The sequence below is a fragment of the Pteropus vampyrus genome, unplaced genomic scaffold (assembly GCF_000151845.1).
Source record: "Pteropus vampyrus isolate Shadow unplaced genomic scaffold, Pvam_2.0 Scaffold7, whole genome shotgun sequence".
Lineage (NCBI taxonomy): Eukaryota > Metazoa > Chordata > Mammalia > Chiroptera > Pteropodidae > Pteropus > Pteropus vampyrus.
Window position 1 is genome coordinate 15,532,088 of NW_011888788.1, and position 20,634 is coordinate 15,552,721.

Genomic DNA, 20,634 nt, shown 5'->3' on the forward strand with positions numbered 1-20,634 from the left:
TAAGAATTTATATCATATAGATCAGCAATCACATTTATGTCAGTAATCACTTGAAAAATCAGCTGATCATCTCTGAATTATTTAGGACTCATTGGTTGCAAGCAGAAGAAACCAGCCAAGATAGATTTAATCCAAAAAGGAGAATTCATTTTAAGGATTCATGGTTGTATCTCAAAGGGCAGATACAGCTGGGTGTCCAGATACAGCTGGGCCTTGGGAAGGAACCAGAGTCAGGAAGGACGAGGCAGCTAGAAACCAAGCAGTAGCTTCTTCTTTCTCTCTGCATACTGGCTTTCTCGGCTTGCCCCTCAACTTCCATGTTTACATGTTATAAATCCCAAAATCCACAGAAATTTACCAGATGCAACTCCAGATTTCCTGGAGAGTGACTGATTGGCATGGCTTGGTATGGCAATTTCACACTATGACTGCAAATTATTTGGCACTCCTTCCACAGAGAGGGTGAGGTCTATGTTCCTGTCCCTTGAATCTGGGCAAGCTTGTAATGGCTTGGACCAACAGCATATGGCAGAAGTGAGGCCATCTGATTTCTGAGGCTGAGTTACAGAAGGTCACACAGTTTCCAGCTTTTTTGTGGAACATTCACTCTTAGAGTCCTGATCTGTTGTACAAGAAGTCCAACCATCCTGAGGCTGCCGGTCTGTGAGGAAGCCTAAGCTATGGAGAAAGACCATGTAGACAGTCTAGCAAAAGTTCCATCTGAGCCAAGCCTTTAAGTCATCCCAGCCCAGGTGCCAGTCATGTGAGCAAAAAAAAGCCTTCAGATGATTCCAGGCCCAGTCGTCTGAGTGGCCAACCATTCATCTTCCCACCTGCAGACACAGAGCAGAGCCAAGCCATTGCGACCACAGTAAAATGGCTGTTGCTCTGTGCCGCTAAGTTTGTGGATGGTTGTTGCACATCAATATGTAACTGAAATGATCAGGTCCGATGACTCTTCTTGTTTCATGGAATCATGGTCACAGCATGACTGCTGGGGACCTACCCAGCAAGGAGGTAGGGATGGCAAGGAGTGGAGCAGATTCCAGCAAACTATGGCTTGACAAACAACCCTCCAGGTGTCCACTACATTTTCTGCCCTGGTTTCACAGAAGCCTGCTGCCTACCTAAGCAGAGGGAAGAACTGAGACCTCTTGACCTCTCATATTTAAGCCCACTTCTCAGTTTTTGCTCTCCCACATAGTAAGCCAATGAAAAGGAGGGAAGAGTGAAGAGGTGTATTTGCTTTGGTAAAAGGTATCATTAATTCTCTTCTCTCCCACCACCACAGTGGTCTTCCAGCAGAAACAATTGCCAAGCAATGGGAAATATCCTCAGAGCTCTGGCATTTTCCCTCTGTGGCCTCTCGAGTACAGAAGAGATCATTAGAGTGTCCTCGTGTTGCCTAGCAACCTATGAATGCTGTTTGCTATCATGTCATTAATATGATATGAAAGTGTTTTATAGAAGACATTCATCTTGCATTAATGAAAATCAAATTTGCTAATATGACACAAAACCTGTTCTTCCTTGTGACTTTCTATACTTAAGTAGCTTATTTATTGAATTAGATTGTGAGTGGTTTTCAGCCTTGAGACTGTTAAAGTATCATAATAATGACTTTGTTTTCGATATCAGATAGCCGTTAATAATGTGATTACACAGCTATAACCAGTGTTCACCACCCCAGACAAAGCTCCCTCCCCTCAGGTCCAGCCGCAATGCCGGTTAACTATGTGCCACCCAACTTCTTATCACTGAAACCTCAACTAGGAGAGGATTCTGGTTTGAACTGGTATACTTTCCAGATTATCCACATCTCTCTTTAGAGCTCAGAGACAGAGAACTACAGAAACGCCTGTCACCTAAAGAAGGCTCTGGTAAATAAATGGATCTCATATCATCGTAAGTGTAAAAGGAACTAACAAGAGTTATTGTTATCTTCTTCTTTCGAAAAGAAGGGGAGGAAGCAGTAACAAAATATCCCAGGTTACTAAAGAGGCACTAAAAAGAGGACAAGAAATACAGACTGTCCCCTACTTTAAAACACAATTTATTCCTGAAAACAAGTGTGGAATTCAAATGTACAAAACCAAATAATACTTCCGGTTCTAGATGGTGACATAGGAAGATTCTAAATTTACCTACTCCCATGGACACACTGACTCTACAGCTACACATGGAACAGTTTCCTCTTAAAAACCTAAAGGCTGCTGAATGACAACTACACATCTGACAAATGAGAAAAAAAAAATTGCATCTATGTAGGTAGGAGAGGCTGAAACACAGTCTTGCCATAAACCTCATCACTGGCATGGCATCCTACAACCAGGGGGAACTCAAAACCCGGAGCTTCTCCCTGAAGAGTGAAGGATTCAAACCCCACATCGGGCCTCATAACTTTTAAGACATGTACTTGCAAGATTAGCCTTCAAAACATCTAACTTTGAAAGCCAGCGTGGCTCACTTCCTGAGACCCACAAGACTCTATTGATCTGAGAAATCACTCTCAAAGGGCCCATGCCCTCAGACTTGCCCACCCCAGGGCCCAGCTCAGAGGTAGCCAATGGCACCCAGACTTAAAGGAGGCTCACCTGCTTATAGTAATGTGTCGGCCTGAGGGGCAGGCATCTACTTTAACACACATATCTAAGAGCCTACTGGAACACTCTCCAGAGATGGAGACTGGCAGGTACACTCTTCAAGCTCTCCCTTTGCCACCTTCCAGAGCACACTAGTATCTCCTGGAAGGGAGTTTTTATGTGTCTAGTGCCCTGATTTTTGTGGCTACCACCTAGATGGTGCCTCTTGATCACCTGGCTCTGGAGGCCAGGGCAGCTTGCATGCCTGGTCCCTTGAGACGGTAATCATCGGTGTCACCCAGAGAGGAGCTTATACTCCTGTCTGGTGTCCTAATTTTTGTGACTGCTGCCAAGGGACACCTCTACATCACCTGGTTTTGGTGGCCAGTGGGGCTTATACTCTTTCATTCAATAGATTAGATGATAGATATAGATAGATAGATAGATGATAGATAGATAGATAGATAGATAGATAGATGATAGATAGATAGATAGATAGATAGATAGATAGATAGATAGATAGATAGATAGATATACACACACACACCTCATAGATACAGAGATCAGATTGGTGGTTGCCAGAGGTGGAGGGAGGGGGTGAGAGAAATGGGTGAATAGAAAGAAAAGAGTTTAGGGGTATCGATGGCTAAAATATGAAAGACAAATTGTGTTATAGTCAAATACACAGAACCAATATCCCTAAGTCAGGAGCTGCTTCCAAAGGCATCCAGAAAGAAACCTTTCAACACATAAACTGCAAAGCTATATTTCTCTAGATATAATTTTTTACAAATTATAAAATATAAGATTTTATCATTTCTATTTACAAAAGTAATTTATAATCATCGCATGACCCAGAGAGGGTAGGGGTATAAAACAGAATTGCAAAGAAGAAACCAATAGTTAGCCATAAGTAATTACCCAGATACAATCATTACAAAATTTTTGGTGTGTGTTCCTGCAATATTTTTTTCTCTGAATATATAAATATTTACATATTTAATAATATTTTTACATGCTGAGCCCATAGCTCTCTATTTTGGCTTATTAGGAGGTTCTGAACACTTTTTCATTTCTTGAGATAGTAAACGACAAGATCTTTTAATGACTGAAGAGGGTTCTACTATACCAGTGTCCCTTACTTAATCAAGTTGCTTCTGACTTCCTGTTCTGATAATTAACACTGTAATAAACATCTTCAATGGTCCATCTTTTTTTGGCATATTCCTGATTATTTTCATTACAGTTTTTTGAGTGTTATTAATTCTTATTCATTCAGTGTGTATTTATTGAACATCAGTGTTCTGGATACGTGGGACACGGTCACCAACAAGAAAGATAGGCTTCCTTCTTTCACAAAACTTAGAATTAAATAGTAAAGAAAGAAAATTTTAAATGCCAGTTTAAAAAAATTCTACCATCCCAAATGAGTGTTTCCCTGTCCTTTCACTCTCCCCAACACATTCTAGATATGTGAATGTGTTTCTCAAATATACCGTACATATTTTTCTTCATTTTTCTTTTTTGCTTAATACATATTGAAGATTTTTCTGTGTCCGTATACATAGATCTCATTCTTTTTAATGGCTTCTTTCTGTTTCATAGAATGGTTAAATCCCAGTTAACTATTTTCCTTAATGAACATTTAGGTTATTTCCAGTGTTTTCCTATTATCGTAAATAATGTTTTTATTGAATGTATTTATTCGTGTGCATCAGTGGAATTTCTGGATCAATGGGTGTGTACATTTACATTTTGATCAAGACAGCCTAAATTATCCTTTAAAATTGTGGGGGAGGGGAGAATTGGAGGAAGGTCGTCAAAGGTACAAAATTCCAGATATCAGATAAATAAGTCCCAGGGATGTGATGTGCAACATGATGACTGCAGCTAACACTGCTGTGTGATGTACGGGAAAGTTGTTAACAGAGGAAATCATAAGAGTTCTCATCACAAGGAGAAAATTTTTTTTCCTTTTCTTTCTTTTCTTTGTATTGTATCTGTATGAGATGATGGATGTTAGCTAAACCTATTGTGATAATCATTTCACTATATATGTAAATTAAACATCAGACTGTACACCTTAAACTTTTACAGTGATGTATGTCAATTATTTCTCAATTAACATAAAAAGAAAATGTGATAAAGCAGGACAGGGCAGGAGTTAGGGTGGGTGGAGCAGAAGCTCTAAGGAAGAAATATCCGAGCCAAATCCTGGATGATAGGACACAGCCAGGCATGCCAAATCTGGGAGGAAAGGAGTCCAGCCAGAGGGACCAGCAGGTGCAGAGATCTCAAAGTGGGAGAAATCTTGGTTTGTCTGAGGAACAAGAGGAAGCCAGTGTGGCTGTAGCAGAATGAATAAAGGTCAGAGGAATCGCATCATTTAGATCTTCGTAGGTGGAGGTTTGGGCTTTAGATACTTGTTTTCACATGTCAAGGGCAGTAACATACCAATTTATGTTTTAAGTTCACTGCAGCTTCCATGGAGAATGGACTGTAGTAGCTCTTAGGGAGCTATTGCCATTATCCCTAGTGAGATGGTGATTTGGACTACATGGATACAGGTTGAAGTGGTCAGATTTGCGAGGTATTTTAGCAGCAAAGTGTGCAAGACTTGCTATATGCTCTGGCAAAATATCCAACTGCTCACTTGACTCTCAAACTTAACTTGGCCAAACAGAACTATGATTCCACCTCAGTAGTGAGCACTGAGTGCCCCACCTCACTCCCTTAACCAATTCAGCACCACCATCCCCCGGGTGTGTCAATGTTGTCTTATAACTCACAGCTGCCCCCTTGAGGTAAAGAGCAAGGAGCCATCTTGCCCAGAAGGTTACACTTTATCTGTTCCCAAGATACCCACAGCAATGACGGACATTGCTATGGAAGGCCCTGTGCCTCAAGGTGCACACAACTCTGTGGTGCGACTCCCACTCCAGAGCTCCCCCTGGCCCCAGGCTGAAACCAGGCTCCAGTTCAAACCCGTTCTTGCTCAGCTCCTTCCCTTGCTCGCCCCTCCCCTCCCCCACCGGCTTCCCTCACCTCCCTTCTCCTGAGAGCCCTCCTCAATAGAGCACTTGTACAGGGAAACATCCAGAGCCTCCTCTGGTCCAGGCTTCCGGTCTCCCTGTCCTTCCATGAGCACCGAGGGAAAGGTGTCTTCAGAGCAGAGAAAAGGGCCAATACTTCGATATCCAGCAGAAGATGCAGCTCAGAAAGTAGAACACGATGTGGGGTTTCTGGAAGCTAAGAGTAGAAAGCACTTCCAGGGTGAAGCAGTAGTCAGCTGTGTCAGATTCCACCGAGGGGCTGAGTCAGTTGAGGACAGAGAATTGGTTACAGCTTTTGGCTTTGATCAGAGCTGCTTCAGAGGAGGTGGGGGCTGGAAATAGTTCAAGAAGAGAACATAACCCGAGGATCTGGAAATGCAGCAGAGAGGTAAATTTTGAGGAGTGTTCTGTGAAGTGGAATAGAAAACTGAAAAATACTTTGGAGGGAGGAATTGGAGTCGAGAGGGTTTGTCAAAGAGGAGAGAAGGCAAGTCTTCGTAAGCAAATAAATGATGCAGAAGAGAGAGGGATAATGGCAGAGCAGGGACAACTTTTCTATCATAACAGCCATAGAGGCAGAGTCACGGGAGAGAATCAGGCACTTTGGGATATTTAGGGGCGAAAGATATGGCAGTTCGACTGTTTCTGTTTCATTAATAAAGCATGAGGCAGGGTCATCTGCTGAGAGGAGAGAAAAGCAGAAAGGTATTGAATGCTTGAGGAGAGAGAAAAAGTCACCTCAGAGAACAAAAAAAGTGATTCACCAGGGAAATGTTTGGGATCGGCAGGCAGTGTTGCGCGCACATTAGAGACCTGCGAGGATAAATGTGAAATGAGGCCAGGCAGCGTGGTTGTGTGATTTCCTTTCCATCCATATTCAGCATCTTGGGTGCAGGGCCGGGGAGTAAGCAGAAAGTGGGTTAAACGGAGGGAGCTGGGGTGTTTGCAAGGGAGGGATCCTAGAGCTTCCTCTCTAAGGAGCAGCTGGTGGTGTTGGCCACGGTCTAATCCTTTCTCATCTTGGTCACCTGCTTTTACAGTATCAAAATTAGTCAGGCACCAGATTACCCCTGCTGCCTAAGAACAGATCTGCCGTCCTTCACCTTAACACTCTTTAGAACCACACTGCCCAAGCCCAGGCCCTGTAATTAGCCTCTCTCAGCTCCCTCTTATCAAGGCACCCCTCAGGGCATCGCTACCCTGCTGCAGCAACTACCTGAACCTGACTTGGCTTTGCCACCGAGGCTCCTGGGGGTCTTTGGCGGATGGAAATCAACAAATTGTTTCCCGCTCTCCTGTATTCCTGGTCACTTCTGATGATGCTTTGCTCCAGCTCCTCGCTCTGCTCCTTGATCCCACCAGCCCCCAAGAAATAATGCTGTTTCTCAAGTTTTGTTTTCAATCCTCTTGTCATGTCTGTTTTGGGCCACCCCTTCTCTCTTGAGGCCCTGTGTTCAGCAAGTTCCTTTGCTTCTGGCCTCATCCCATTCTAGTCTAGATGTTCTAAAGCATAAATATTGTGACCGCATCACTCAGTTGTTTAAAACCTTTCCATGGCTCTTTATCACTTAAGAGATAAAGTCCAGGAATCACAGACAAGCACTAGAATCTAACCCCAACTACCACCTCTCACATCGTATCCAACTGGATGCCAGAGCCACAAACCATTTGTTGTCCCCAGAATTCCCTGTACAGCTTGTGCCTCCACATTTCTCCATGCTGTTCCTTCTGTCTGGAATACCCTTGGCAAACATCATCTCCTTCTTGATGCTTAAAGAAATCCTCCTCCATGTTTCTATAATCAGCTCCCTGCGGGTTATTGCTGGAACTTGTCCATGCTTGATTACGGCACTCATTGCCCAGTATTATAATTATTTCTTTATGTCAACTGTCTCTTCTTATTAGAGAGCCTATGGGTGTAGGACCCATGGTTTATTTGTCTTTGTATTTGGAATATCTCTCATGGTAGACATTCAGTAAATACATTTCGCTAATTGTCCCACTAATGCCCCATCCTCTGGTCCAAGATCCATCCAAGATCCCACATTGCAATGAGTTGTCGTGTCTCCTTAACCGTCTCCAATCTGGGACGGTTCCTCAGCCTTCTACTTTCATGAGCTTTCACTTGTGAAGAATACAGGCCAGTTATTTTATAGAATGTCTAACAGTTTGGGTTTGTCTGATGTTTCCTCATTATTCATGTCAGGTTATGCTTTCTTGGCAGGAACCACAGAACCAGTCACTTGGTTAGAGTAGAGGCTGCAGGTTTCTCTGATGGAAATGTAGTATTTTTACCTTCATAATAATTTAGTGACACTTCGAGACTATTTAAATATCCTATTTTTTATCATTCTTTTTTCCACTAATTTTAGCATTTATAAACAATTCTTGCCTGAAACAATTATTACTGTGTTGTTTGCCAAAGGTGATTTTCTAACTCCATCATTCATTCTACATTTATTACTTAACTTTCTACTATAAGGAAGAGTTGTCCTCTATTCTCTGTTTATTTGTTTATTCATTTATCTGTATCAATGTGGAGTTATGGATTCCTGTACTATTCTGTGCCTTATAATCTATTGCCCTTATCATTGTGTTTGGGAAGTAAGAACTAGGAATATGTTAGTTGAATTTTAATACTTGATTTTTAAAAACTACAAACCTGAAAACATAAGAGTGACAAAGAAAGTGAAGAAACAGTTTGTAGTTTGTTGTTATATCTGTAAAAATACACATTAATTAGAAAAACTTACTATAAAAGGGAATTATTTCAAACATGTATTATTGTAAACATAGATTAAACATGCTGTATATATTCTGTACTAGTGAATGATATTAGCACCTTTTTAAAATTTAAAAAGCAATTAATTTAGCCAAAGGAACAATGAAGCAACAACATATCTTGCTTTCTGAGGTTTGCTAGTTTTTGTGGCCTCAGTCTCACAAAAGGTGATTCTACCTGGTTCCTTTGTCCCCCAACTTGTGGGGGTTTATATGTGCATATGTACACTTTTTTTTCCTTTTCCTTCAGAAAATAGATAGGAAATGGCCATGGCTGTGAGCGTGGCTGAGTGGCTGAGTGGCCTAATGCTAGCCTGTGCTCTCCACAGCCTAATTAAAGGAAAATGGTTGTGCTTTCTATGAAGAGAGACGCAGAATAAGAGGAGAGGGACACAGGAAGGGAAGCTGAAGCACTAAGAGCTTTCCTTTCTCTACAGAATTAAATGCTAACCCGCCTCATACTCTTAGTCCTGAATTTATGTAACAAATCAATGTAAATAGCTGGACAACTTCCAGGGCTCTAGATTTATCGTACAAATTCAATTAATGCAGCTCCTAATAAAACAGCAATGTGCAAGGAAATACCGCAGATGGAATAAAAGGGCAGAAACGTGGAGCAAGAGAGCAGAGACCCGTCCGCCGTGCTCCCACACCAGGTCCAGGCGCGGACCCCAGTCCCCACTGGGCGGACAGCGTCCATGCCTGTGCCTTAATTGGTAAACTTAAATAGAAACAAAATTAAGTATGTAAAAATTATGCTGTTTCTGCAAGAAGATTGGTGTGCACAAGCTCTGGCAAGTCAAGTAGAAAGTCTACAGGTCAGAAGAAAATCCAGGCCAGCCGAGCCTCGGGACGCCCGCACCTTAGCCCCAGCAGGTTTTCCCTACCGTTCTCTCAGTGCGTGCCATGCACAAGTGGGTTTGACTTAATTGGCTCCTGTCTCAAATTAAGCAGGCAAAAAGAACTCCATTTGATCATTTTAATCTTCATTAATTCAGACAAAAAAAGACACCTCCGTTTATTCCTATATAATGTTTATTGATTTCCATAGAACTTTAATACACGACAGAACTTCATGAAGGCTTGTTATGCTGTCCCTCTTACCTTTATTGCAGCTAAGTTAATTTATGCAGACACCCCTGAATGTGGGAAAAGCAGTTCCTGAGGACAAACATTGCAGTTGTACCGAAGAAAGTCTTTATCTCAGTTAAACAGCAAACAAAGTGTGTTTATTTTAATAATTGATTTAGTCCCTGATTCACACCAGAAAGGATCTGAGGCAGCTTACACAAATACATAAATAGGATAATTAAGAACAACAACAATAATAATAGTAACACAATACACATGGAGAGCTTCCTCTGTGCCTGGCATTAAGGCAAACCTTGTTCCTACAGTGTCTCCTCAAACTCTGATAGTAAGGTAACTCTTTGAGGTAAGGACCATCATTATCCTTACTTTACAGCTATGAAGGATGAGGCAGGGAGAGGTTAAAGCTAACTAGCTCAAGATTAGATAAGCTAACAAGTGGCAGAGCTGGGAGAAAAAGAGCCATCAGTAAATGGAGAATAAGGGCAGGACAACAACATGAAGCTGAGCCAAGGTGGGGAGACCACGTATTCCAGCACAAGTCTTTAGTAAATTCACACAGTTGGCCCTGAGTTCCTTCGAGGTCAAAGCAAGTAGAGTAATATTATCAGTGGCCAGATTCGTAAGTTTCATAAGATAAATGTATTCTATTTTCTAAGGCGAAGCACAGTTTTTCCTGGGCTAAGTATCTGAGATTCAGAAAAACAAATGAACAACAGACAGATCTTTCAGATGATCCTCTTAAGGACAGTGTTTCTGAAAGCCAAGACTCAAGTGGCAGTGGTGGCACACAGTCTATGCTCCGTCCCCAGCACCGTCTAGGTGCCGACACTGATTCAGGACAACTGTGCTCTGAGATTCTGACTTCTTACAGACTCCAGGAGCCTGAGAACAACTCATGCATGAGAGCGAGCACGGCCTTCCCACCTCAGAGTGGGGGGACCAGGGCCTGTGGGCTGGTTAGGATCTTCCACTGGAGACAGTTTTGGGTATGTCCAGCCCGTAGACGAACAGGCCAGTTCCAGTGGCCTCCAGCAGACAATAGCCTCTATTCTCTGAGCAGAGAAAGCTGTTCAAGGCTATGTCTCCCAGCACCTCTGAGACCAGACAGGGCACCCGGTGCTCATTGAGACACCAGGCATTCAGCAGTATTAGCTTCTGGGTTTCTGGGTACACCAGGGTGACTGGACAGATGCCACCTCTCTAGATCCATGATAAGAGGACCAGCAGTAAGGGAGAGGCTGTTTACAAGCCACTCAGAAGACTGTGACTTCTATCAAAGATTAGCATTTTGGTTTTAATGCCGTGCGTAATAAGCCATCTTTCCTCAGAGCATTAAACATCCATTGTCTGTTGAGGCCAATTCTAGATTTTGACAACAAAACCATAGCTGAATTATATCCAGAGGAAACTTGTTTTTCTGTGTTATCTAGATCTTTAGCAGGTGACAATGAAAACTGTTTTCTCAAATAACTAGTTAGATTTGCTTTCAAAATCATTAATCTTAGTAACCTTAGGTCTCCCTGCTCCCAAACAATAAATCGACTAGATAGAGATGCTTGCAAATTCAAGTTGGATAGGAAATATTCACAATCAAACTTCCATTTCAGTCTCCAGGGTTGTTTTGTTACAGTGTGTCACAGGGCTGCATCTGCTCATGTAACATGTGGCATCCCTGAGTAAACTCCACTGCCCCAGAAACGTGTAATTTAATTTCCAAACAAACCTAGGGTTAACTGGAAATACTTATTTGTTCTTATTCTTATTTTTGAAAACTGTACTGAAATGCATGAATCTACTTTTTCCATAGGCAGAATAAAATGACCAGAATGCATTACAGTGTCAGCACAAATTGCTCCCTGTTCTCATCTGTATTTAAGCCAACTCAGGCCATTGTAGGCCTCTGAGGACACTGGGACTTTGAGGTGGCTGACACATATGGAAAATATTTTGCATGAATTCCTCCCCCTTCCCCGCCCCCCAGAATATTTAATTTGAGTACAGGTTTGAATCTAGAGTAATAGATACGAAGTTCTGAGGATTTCAACTAAATACATTCTCTCAATTTTTGTAAATTTAACTTTAAGAAAAGATTTTTGTAAAAAGTAGATGCTGTGCTATGGAGTCTATTGAGTATCATAATAGATACACTATCCATTCTCATTTCCTCTTCAGAAACTGTATCCTGATTTATAGGATGTTACATTGTACCTAAAATAAGTGACAATGATTCCCAGCCTCTCCTGCAGCCAAAGAAGCTATATGAACAACCTTTGACCAGTAAGATTTAAGTAGAGGTGCTGTGTGAGACTTCTAGGAATTCTCCCTGAAAGAGAAGAGAAGGGCCCTATGGCCATGCCACCCTGAACAAGACCCATCCCATCTGATCTCAGAAGTTAAGCAGGGTTGGGCCTGGTTAGTACTTGGATGAGAGACCACCTAGGAAGACCAGGTGCTGTAGGTGTGAAAAATGAAAAGTAAGGGATTGTAAGCAGACAAGGTCCTTGCAATCTGTAAGGTCAACTAAGAGTTGCCTCACCAAAAAGAGAGAGAGAGAGAGAGAGAGAGAGAGAGAGAGAGAGAGAGAAAGGGCCCTCTTTTTCCCTTTCCCCAACCAAGAACATGTACATGATGGCTGGAGCTAAGCAGTCATTTTGCACCATGAGGCCCAGAGCCCTATTGATAGTGCTGTGATCCAATGTCCATGGAACTACCATGCCATCCTTGGACACCCCACCTAGACTTGCTTTATATGAAAAAAAGTACACCTATGCCTTTTTAAAGCCACAGTTTTTTTTTTTTTGAAATTGTCTATAACTACAATCAAATCTAATCTTAGCTAATGCAGGGGAAACCAAGGAAACTGGGGTGATTCAGAAAGTTGCTAGAAAGGATCAGAAATGAGCCTAAGGAAATGAGATTTGGTTGGGCAGTTGTTTCAAAATCAGAGCATGAACTTTCAGGGCACACAGAATTACAGTTAAGATCCTGTTCAGTGTGTTAGCTGTGTGACCTTGGACAAGTCATTTAACCTCTCTGAATCTATTTCCTCATCTTTAAAATGGAACAGCAAGTCCCACTTTAGAAAACAGAATTAGGATGAAGTGAGATAGTGCACAGAAACTATTTACCATAGTGTCTGTGAGTTTGTATCCCCAGATGATTACAACAGCTCCAGCATCAAACCATAATAGCAAATGATGTGTCCCAGAGTGTAGTAACCATCTGTCAGGTGGTATGCACGATTCCTTAGGCTGTAGAGCCACACATCTTACTAATTATGGCATAATTTTAATAAGAGTAAAAAATAAGTGTAACCAGCACATCAGATCTGTGATTTTGCAGATATTATTGCTTAGGACAAGGTAGAAATAGTTATTTCAGTTTATTTTAATTTTAAAAAAGGCAAATTAATCAAAAGGAAATTTGTAGTCTGTGCAAAAATTAATGGGTTCCCACGTGACTGAAGTTTGGCAAACACAAGCCCAAAAGGGGTGGGCTCAAGCATCCTGTGACAGAAAGAACAAAGAACTGAGGTCGACTGGACCACAGTTTCATTCCTGCTGAGTCACACTCTTGCTTTCGGTCTTCTGGAGGTATACTCCTTGCAGCCCTTCTGTGCTATGCCAGCATAAGTTTCTCTATCACTTCTAAACTTGCCTCCATCTCACCCAAACCCCTTAACCAGGCTTGGCAGACCCACATGTCCACTGTGTCCCACTTACGCTGGGAGATGACAATGATAAACCACAGGGGACATCAATTGATCTAATTGCTGCCACATAACAATGAGGACCCAGCATTGCCAAATCTGATTTTTTTAAAAAAAAGGACAGAAATCCAATTTCCATATGTTATTCAGGCTAAAGCAAACACGTCTGTAGGTCATACCTGGCCCTCTGATTACATACCATGACGTTTATCACTTCCTACCTTCTGCATATCAGAATGTACACAGGAGAGACAAGTCCAGCAGCCACACTCCAGCCCACTGGACCACAAGGCTGAGACTCACCCTTGAGTATAACCTACAACTGGGTATTGTAGGAGAATTCTGTCCTCTGCCATGAATCTAACATGCTGTTAGTAAAAGAAAGGAGATGTATAGTGAGAACCTTATTCTCGAAGGCAATTCTGCACGCCACCCAACTGCAGTTCCCCCACCAGGAGTAAAGGCAACTCTTAGGCACATTTCCAGCTCGAACAAACCTCTGTGCACATGTGAGTGGCAGCTGGAGACCCTCTCCAGCTCTAAAAGCAGGTCTAAAAGCAGAAGATGACTGTTGTCACAAGAGAAAACTAGAACGCTTTTCATTTGAAAAAAGATCTAAATAAAGATTTTGGAGAAAGAGATGTGTTTCTTCTCTGCCCAGTCACCTCCTTGTTCCTAACTGTTGAGTAGTTTGGCAATTTCCGGTTGAACTATTTGGACACTGGGGAACCCACCTTTGCTTTTCTGCAACTCTCCTTTCCCATCTGCCTGCCAGAAGGGCCTTGGCCTTGGCGTTAAGATCCAAAGTTTGAAAGAACGACACTTTTCTTTTCCCTTAGACATGCTATATTTTTTTCTAAGGCCAGTGAATGCAGCTTCTTCCAGTGTGTCTTGTCAATTTGCTTTTCTCAGTCTTCAGCATGACCAATGGCTAAGCTAGTTACCAGATCCTCTCTCAGACGATACGATTTTGTCAATACAAGAGGCCAAATGACCAGATGAGGATAAGCTCTGGTGAAATCTGATCAATTGCTTAATGATTGGACCATATCGACCAGAAATGGTTAATTCAGTTCCATGAGTAGACATTTCCCAGACCTTCTGAGAAAAGTGTATTATTTGCGGAAGTGGTAAAGAATTTAAGTGCTCTAAAAAAAAAAACCCAGGCCAGCCACTGACAAAATGAACAGAGACAGTAATATCTTCTGTTTGGACCCTGGATAATTTGTGTAAATTTTTTCTCACAGCTGTGTAGAAATGACTTTGTGATGTTAATACCCAAATCTGCAGAACCACTTAGAAATCCTGTTGTGGCTGTGTTCTTACTTGACATTCTCCCCGGAAGTCTTCTAGGCGACCAGCTCTGTGGGTTACTTAGTGGCTCTGGTTAGTCTTCCCTTTTTGAATATCAATTGAGAAATGAGTTAATATTTTCTAGTTTTTTTTTTAAGTCACAATATTCGTATAAATATAAATTTCCCGAAAGCTCCTCACTAATGCTGGTCATCCATAGCACTTGGGGCCGTTAACGCAGACCTGCCCCCTAGCCGGCAAGAATTCCAAATGTTCTTCTTTCTACGGAGAAGGAAAGAAACCAAAGCACAGTTTGGGAGGAAGAGAAATTAGACCTAAAACTTTTCTTAAAATAAAACTTCTTTCTAACATTCCTATATCGAAAGGATATTATCTTCATTTGACTCAATGTTGTAATCAATTTCAAAATGAGTCTGGTTAAATTCAAAGTATTTCTAATTTTTTCCAGCTTTATTGAAATATAGTAGACAATTAGTTGCTCGTATTTACATTGTACAATCAAACAAGTTTTTTTTTTCAATTATAGTTGGCATACAATATGTTAGTTTCAGTTGTACAGCATAGTGATTAGAGATCTATATAACTTACGAAGTGATCACCCCACTAAATCTAGTATCCCTTTTTCCCCTTACATATTTATTACAACATTATTAACTATTTTCCTTATGCTACACTTTATTTCTCCATGTCTATTTTGTAACTATCCATTTGTACTTCTTAATCCCTTTGTCCTTTTTCACTATCCTCCAACCGCTCTCCCATCTAGTAAACCTTCAAAATAGTCTCTGTATCGATGAGTTTGTTTCTATTTTTGTTGTTGTTGTTGTTGATTTTGTTCTTTAGATTCCACATGTACGTGAAATCATGCGATATTTGTCTTTATCTGACTTATTTCATTCAGTGCAATACCCTCTAGGTCCATCAAGGCAATATCTTTTTTAATCCCCTTCCTTTTAGTCTGTGTGTGTCTTTTAATCTGAAGTGAGACTCTTTTGGCAGCATATGTAAGGATCTTATTTTCTTAACCATTCAGCTACTCTGTATTTTGGTTAGAACACTTAATTCTTTTCTATTTGAGGTACTTGTTGATAGGAATGTAGTTATTACCATTCTTTATTCATATTTTTGATACATGTTCTTTCTTCTTAAAGAAGTCTCTCCAATGTTTTCTGTAATACTGGCTTAGTGTTGATAAATTCCTTTAGCTTATTTTTGTCCGAGAAGCTCTTAATCTGTCCTTCAATTCTAAATGATAGCTTTGCTAGATAAAGTATTCTTGGTTGAAGATCCTGAGTTTTCATCACGTTGAAAATTTTGTGCCAAGCCCTTCTGTCCTGTATAGTTTCTTGTGAGAAATCAGCTGCCAGTCTTGTGAGTGCTCCCTTGTAGGTAACTAACTGCTTTTCTCTTGCTGCTTTTAAGATTCTCTCTCTGTATTTAAACTTTGGCATTTAATTATGATGTGTCTTGGTGTGGGCCTCTTTGGCTTCCTCTTTCTTGGGACTCTCTCTGCTTCCTGGGGTTGTGTGTCTATTTCCTTCATCAGATTAGAGAACTTTTCCATCATTATCTCTTCAAATAGCCCTTCAACTTCTTGATTTCATTTAGGTACCCCTATGACACAGATGTTTTTACATGTGTCCCCTAGGCTCCTTAAATTATTATTATAGCCTTGGCTTCTTTTTTCTTGCCATTCTGATTGAGCGTTCTTGGCTTCCCCATCTTCTATATCGGTGGTTCAATCTTCTTCTTCATCCACTCTGTTGATTCCCTCTAATACACTCTTCATCTCAGATAATGTGTTCTTCTTTTCTCACTGGTTCCCTTTTATAATTTCCATTTCTATTTTTTTTTTATCTCTTTGTTAAAGTTCTCACTGAGTTCATCTACACTTCCCCTAAGTTCATTGAGCATCTTTATAACCAGTGTTTTGAACTCTGCATCTGTTAGACAGCTTGACTCCATTATTCCTGGATCTCTGTTCTGTTCTCTCACATGGTTTCTGCTTCTTTGTCTTCTCATTTTGGCTGCCTTTCTGTATCTGTTTCTATGTACTAAGCAAAGCTCCTATGTGTCCCAGTCTTATTAGCATGGCTTTGTGTAGTAGGTGTCCAGTGGCACAGTCCTGAGATGGGTCAGCTGCAGGCCAATTTTAGCCCCAGACTGTGCTCCTCCAGGGCCACCTGTTAAGATTCATCAAGCAATCCACTGATGCCGTGCTTATAGTTGCCTCAAGAGGTTACACCAGAAACCGAGGCCAGCTATCACCAGTGTGAATCTTGGCGCTGCTCAGCAAAGATCACCAGACTCGCTGAGGACACAATTGGATGTGGCTCGGATGGGGCCACGAGTTGGGTGAGGCAGAGTTTCAGGGGATCCTTTGGGCAGAGCAACCTCTGTTAACCAGTTTGATGACATCTCAGCTATGGTGGTGCTGTTTCCACACACTGGGAGTGAGGAGGGCTCAACAGAGTAACAATGCATAACACCAGCACATCTGCCCAGGAGAGAGCCTCGCCTCTAGCCCTTGCTCTGACAACTCAGTGTCTCCCTGTAAGTCCCAGGTGCCCCTGTGCAGCTGACCCGGCACTGGTCCATCACCACAAAAGCCTGCTCCTGGACATGACCCTTTTAAGGAGCGTCTGCAGGTGCCAGCTCCAACTGCCGCAGTCTCTGTCCCACTCAGCCGCTGGGTGCCCAGCAGCCTCGCATCTTCACCCCCTCCTACCTTCTACCATTGCAGGTTGATTAATTATTTCTCTCCCTACTTGTAGTGCTTCTCTTCATCTAGATCCTAGGCAACTTTGCTTGCTGTTTGCTCTGTTTCGATCACAACTTTGATTTGATCGCAAGAGGGACGAACAAAGCCTCTATCATCTATGCCATTTTTCCCCCATCTCTCAGAGTACTTTTGATTTTAATAATGAAGGCTGCTACATTTCCAGGATGATTCAGAGGAGGCCCACAGGGTTCCGTGGCACTCTAAACCCCTCCCACTGACCCTAAGCTCGGTCACTGCAGCTGGTGCAGAAGCTCTCCATAGAGAGGAGAGAGAGCAGCCCAAATCTGGCCCCTGCCTTCACCTCTTCAAGAGCACGGGCCCCACCTGCTTGTTCAGTCTTGAGAGGACCAGCCCTGTGCCAGATGCTGTGGGGACCCAGAGCACTCAGTGTGTAAGAAAACCAGATATGCACCAGGTTAACTTTCTTTCAAGGTCAGAAGTGCCCCATGCAGTGAAAATGGTTCAGAGAAAGCGAATGGAATCACTCAGCCAGGGGTTAATTTCAAGGAGGAGGTTTGTGTTGAACTTGAACATTGGATGGCACAGGGAAAGACGTAAACTTGGAAAAGGGTCCTCTGAGCTGCAGAGACTGCAGGAAAGCCAGGGTGCAAGGTATTTGGAGGGGTGGGAGGGGTAAGATTCTTAGACCCTCCACAGGAGGAGGCAGCAAAGGGAACAGTGGGAGGTCGGGGTGCAGATCTGGAGTGAGCTAGAAATGGACTCTGAAGGTATGCCCTGATGCAGCCTCAGTCAGCTCCTCCACAGCCCAGGGCATCCCAGTGTGGCAGAGGGATGTCCACAATCCACAGCTAGTGTGGAAAGGGAGCTGACCATGGCTTTCCAGAATTGCAGTTGCCGAGTAACTAAAGCAGCCAGTATAGGAAATGCTCAGCTGGGTGCCACTTGCCATCGAGGTTGAAGTTGTCCTTCCCATGCAGGGTCAAAAAAGAAATATAATGCAAGCCCATTTCCTTTTTTTCCACAATGGGATTAAATTTTTTTGCTGTTGAATAAATAAATACATCGGCACCTGCTGGAAGGAGACAGGCCCAACAGCCCTGATGTCAGGATGCCTCATCCACAGGAGAGACTAAGGTTTGCCAATGAGGGCTTTCCACATGCAGCTTCCTCCTTGTCCTGAATGGGTGTGGTTCTGAAATTCTCCATGAACACACCTCACCCCAGCTTCATATGTGTATTTGGTTTGGTAACTAAAGCATGTGGGTTTTTAGTAAGTAAATTAAAATGCCTACATTTAAATTTTTCCCCCAAATCATAACCCCCTACACATTATAGAAACTTGAATAGCTTTCTTTCTAAGCTGATCCCAAATCCAACACCTTAGAAAGCCAAAGGCTCAAGCCACATAGTCATTATTTGTAGGGGCCACTGGCAAATTTGAAAGGCATAGTGTTTTGCATGGGGAGGATACTACTTTATTTCTGAGAGAAATACTGGAAACTATAGAGTTATTAAAATGATTTATAAAATTGGTACGCAGCTCCATTTTCTCTAATAAAAGTCAGTTTCCTAAAATGTTAACTTTCCAGGGGTTCAGAGGAAGGGAGAGAGGCACAGGGGATTTTTAGGGCAGTGCAACTATTCTACACAATCCTGTAGTGGCGGATACATAACATGACTTGTTTGTCAAAACCCGTAGAATGTTCGATACAGCAAATGAACCCAAGTGTATACTGCAAACTTTAATCAAGAGTAATGTATCAGTATTGGTTCATGAATTGTAATAAATGCACCACACTGATGCAAGCTATTAATAATAGGGGAAACTGAGGGAAGGAGAGAGTATGGATAACTCTGTACTGCTTTGAAAATAAAATCTATTAATTTTTTAAAAGTTGATTTTCTAGAAGTAAGCAAGGTCTTGGGGAGCACAAAAGTCAATTATGGACGGAGGCCAGGCTACTTTGGGGCTGTGAGTGGTAAATGACCGACAGTCACAGCCCAAAGAGTTACATAAAGGAGAAAGGATGTCCTCACATAGTGGCCACTCCGAGGTCGTTCAGTGAGCCTTTCAAAAATCACTACCAAAATAAGTAGTTTCTGTGACATCTGAGGACCTTGCAAGTAAGACTCTTTACTGGGTAGATTTTTGGTACAATTATTTTTCTTAATCAGAGAAAACAGTTCCTTTTCACCAGTACCCACCACATCTTACATCTAACACCTTCCCTGAGAAATAGCGGCTACTTTATCTGACAGGAGATGTTGCTAATTCTGCATCCCCTCAAGAGCCTGACCTGAATCCTTTAAACAGAGCAGGTCAAGGGCACCTTGGAGACTGCGGATTATCTGCTGCCATTTTCTTCATAAAACCCATTCAGTTCTAAATGTCTTCGGATCAAAGGTGCAATTGGAATAAGAGAACTTCCAATGGGACTCCTGCCTTAGGGATTGACAGAGTCCGAAATCCTTGTTTTACTCCTGGCTAAGGGTCACTTTATACATATTTACCTTAATCCATAAGGCAGGCTGTGAGCAATCTGATGTTGCAGACAGATGTGAAGAAGCTGCTCTCCAGATAGGTTAGCCTACACACTCCTCTTGGCGATGCACAAGCTCTCCCAGGTGTGGGAGTGTTATCATTTCATGACCCTGTGGAAATTGTCTCTAGGGACCACCACTGGAGCTGCAATAAAATTGAAAACAAGTCTTCAGAAGTCAACTTGTTGGTTTGATTTCAGGGGTACTATTTCACCATCACTTTTTGCTTTAATGGAACCCAAGTTCTTTCTTGAAAATTTTTAAAAAGTCCAAATAAAGAGCTATAAACCACTTTCCATTTTGTAAATAAAAATGACTGCCACCAACAACTTCCAGGAATATCGATAGCAGTTTGCTACAGAAATTGTCACCTTCTGGACAAGGATCTCAAAATGTTTTTCACAGGAGGCAGTGGTGGGGAGTGTGAAAGAAATACAATTTCAGGTCTGCTAGGCCTCTATGCAAACTGTTTAACATTCTATGATGAGACGAGGAATCGTCAAATACCGAGTTGCTATTTCTGCTGGATGTTGGTGTGAGAGGCCATGGAGAGTTTCAAAGCCAGCAAAAGAAAGAATTTGCAATACACCCAACTTCCTGTTGACCCCCACTGTGCATACAGGCTTAGCAGCTATATTTTCAGAAGATTAAGGGCCACTTACTTCTCTAGCCATCTGTGCTTGGCTTCATGAACAGAGGCTGTGAAAATGTGGGCATTAGATGGTGGGCCAGAACCTAGGGTGGGCAGCATTGTGACCCTAAGGGCAGTAAGGTTTCCCCAGAACTCCTTCTTTGAAGCAGACAATGAAGAGGAGAGAG

General features: G+C 42.1%; 1 protein-coding gene and 1 pseudogene across 8 annotated transcripts in view; both read left to right on the forward strand.

The window, feature by feature from the left end:
• CFAP61 (cilia and flagella associated protein 61) overlaps positions 1-20,634 on the forward strand; it is a 296,212-nt gene that overhangs the window by 264,129 nt on the left and 11,449 nt on the right. The gene's annotated exons all lie outside the window — the stretch shown is intronic.
• Positions 11,851-11,969, forward strand: LOC111747046 (annotated as a pseudogene).